Below are 3,068 nucleotides of genomic sequence, written 5' to 3' on the forward strand. Positions count from 1 at the left end.
CATTAGAAGTATATCAAGATCAATACCCATGATCATACACCCTATCTAGCGGGGACACAACCTTAGTTTCTTTTACCATAAATTTCCACCAAAGCAAATAGATAGCAATTAGTTATAGAAAAACCAACTATTACCAAAATCATCGGATTAAGACATTAGAACTAAGCTTAGCATCCTACGACTTTAGTAACCTTTTCACACCATATTACCTGTGGGATTCAACCCCAACCTTGTTGGGTTACTATATTTGACAACGTCCGCGTTATACCATTAATAGGTGTAATTTGAGCGTATCAAATTTTGGTGTCGCTGCCGGGGAATACGGTTTTGAAATTACTAAATATTGTTTGCTATATTGAAGTCTTTTTATTATTCCATCACACCTTGTTTGCTACTCTGTGTAAACCAGGTGAACATGAATCAGAATCAGCAAAACCAACATGCTGGCAACCAGGGGAATCGGTTGAACAATCAGGCGAATGAATCAGATGATGAGAATATTTTCGCTGATCTTGTTACAGAGGAGGAATATGCATCTGCTATTGCTCAGCCTCGAGTTGCAGCTGCTAGCGTGAAAATTGATTCCTCTCTATACCAATTGTTGAAGCTTGAGGGATACTTTCGGAACTCTACCGAGAACGACCCTCAACGTCATTTGCAGAATTTTGTGGATGTGTGTGCTAATAAAATCCAGAACAACGTTCCACGAGATGCTATTCAGTTGAGGTTATTCAAATATTCCTTAACCGGGGAGGCAAGAACATGGTTTGAGAAGCTGCCCCAAAATTCGATTACTTCATGGGCAGAGATGGTGACTGATTTTCTCACAAAACGGTACCCCCTAGCAAGAAGGCTGAAATTCATGACAAGATATTTGAATTCAAGCAGCGACCGGGGGAACAACTATATGAAGCCTGGGAGAGATTCAAGGAGTATTTGCAGAAGAGCCCGAATCATAGTTTTCCGGAACACATATTAATGGAGAAGTTCTACTGAGGGCTAGATCCAGTGACACAGTCAGTTGCTAATAATATAGCTAATGGTTGTTTCATGAACAAAACCTTTCGACGAGTGACCAACATACTTAACAAGCTGACGACTCATAATCAGGTTTGGCTCTCAAACAATGCTGATGTGGTACCATATGGTAGTGCTATGATCCAGAATATTGTAAAGGAGAATGAAGACACCCAGCAAACATTGGCAGAACTTGCAACAAATATCTCCTTGCTAACGAAGAAGTTTGATGAATCCCATATCAAGAAAGTAAATGTTTGTGAGGATGATACAGTTTTGCCAAAAGGGATGTACCATACTCAAGATGGTCCGTTCCATGGTGGGCCACCTATACAGTTTGAAGATGCTAATTATGTTAATAACTCTCAAGGGGGTTACCAAAGACAGAATTACCAAGGTGGCTATCAGAATCAGAGTCAGAATCAATGGAGACGTCAGCAAGGTCAACGTGCTTATAACAACTCTAGGAACTACAACAATAATTATGGTGGTGCGAACCAAGGGAGCTACAACAACAGCAACAATTTCGGGAACAAGAGTTACAATCCTTATATACCACCGAAAGGGCAGTCAACAGAGCAAGGTAGTTCGAAGGTTGAAGCAATGCTTGAGAAGATTCTGGCAAATCAATATAAGTCTGAAAGGACTTTATCTGGGCTGACAGAAACAGTGGGTTCCCATACAGCGGCTGTTCAGAAGCTTGAGTCATAGATGAGGGATATTTCTAGAGAGCAACACCCTCCTAAGAAGGGAGGACTTCCTAGTGACACTATTCCGAATCCAAAGAATGGGGGAGGCGGTGTAGACCGTGTGTTTGCCATCACTACTAGGAGTGGTAAAATACTCCAGGGGGCTGATGAGAAGGTGGTTGATCTTGAGCCGATAGATAAAGAGGAGAGGTGCAGTCTGAAGCACCCATCAATGCTGATGAGAATCCTACTGACAAGAAGGTTGCTGATATTCCAGAGATGGTGAAGGAAGCTGATAACACAAGCAAGCAGGCTGTAAAAGGGGCTCTCCACCCTTTGACGCAGCTGTTCAAATCTAAACCTCCCTTTCCTCAGAGGTTGGTAAAGAAGAAGGAAGATGCTAAGTTCGAGAAGTTTTATGATCAGTTGAAGCAGTTATCTCTAAACTTTCCCTTCTTGGAAGCTGTCAAGGAGATGCCCGGTTTTGCTAAATATTTGAAGGATCTGCTAACCAAGAAGAAGACGGTTCAACATGGAACCGTGAGTTTGACTCGCACTATGAGTTCCATCATTTCAACTACAACTGTTCAGAAAAAGAGAGATCCAAGGGCGTTCACCATTCCTTGTTCTGTTGGGCACCATGATTTTTCTCATGCTTTGTGTGATAATGGGGCGAGTATTAATTTTATGCCTCTTGCTATATACAAACAATCAGGTTTGGGGATGCCAAGGCCGACTACTATGAGGTTACAAATGGCTGATAGGTCTATCAAAAGACCTGTTGGGGTGGTTAATGATGTACTTGTGCGGGTTGGTGATTTTATGTTGCCCGCTGATTTTGTGATTCTTGACTGTGCTGTTGATCGGGACATTCCTATTATTCTGGGGAGACCTTTCCTTGCTACAGGGAGAGCTCTGATGGATTCGGAGAAAAATGAAATCAAGTTCCGAGTCAACGATGAAGAAGTGACTTTTCAGGCTAGCAAAGGGATGAAGTTACCAAGTGCTTACGAGAGTATTTCGGTAATTGATTCATTTGATGTTGTTGATGAAGCAGTGGAGTTCAAGATGGAAGAAGAAAGTTTGGGTGAAGCTCTAGCTGGTATTCTTATGAATTTCGATGCAGAATACATGGAAGGCTATGTGGAGACAGTTAATTCACTTGTTGGGCTCATATTCATACTACTCAAAGAAGCTAAATCTTGATCTGGAAAATAGAACAACTCCTCCAGCAAAGCCTTTGATCATTGAGCCACCTAAGTTGGAGCTTAAGCAGCCCCCATCACATCTGAAATATAAGTTCCTTGTCCGGACAATACATTACCGGTGATTGTTTCAGCCCTATTGACTGAGGAGCAGATT

General features: G+C 41.9%; 1 non-coding gene across 1 annotated transcript; it reads right to left on the reverse strand.

Moving 5' to 3' along the window:
* Positions 1-856: 856 nt before the first annotated feature.
* On the reverse strand, positions 857-962 carry LOC132620605 (small nucleolar RNA R71). The gene has a single exon (XR_009575046.1). It is a non-coding gene; the product is annotated as a small nucleolar RNA R71 (small nucleolar RNA).
* Positions 963-3,068: the final 2,106 nt, after the last annotated feature.

Source organism: Lycium barbarum, chromosome 11, assembly GCF_019175385.1.
Source record: "Lycium barbarum isolate Lr01 chromosome 11, ASM1917538v2, whole genome shotgun sequence".
In the NCBI taxonomy this organism is placed as follows: domain Eukaryota; kingdom Viridiplantae; phylum Streptophyta; class Magnoliopsida; order Solanales; family Solanaceae; genus Lycium; species Lycium barbarum.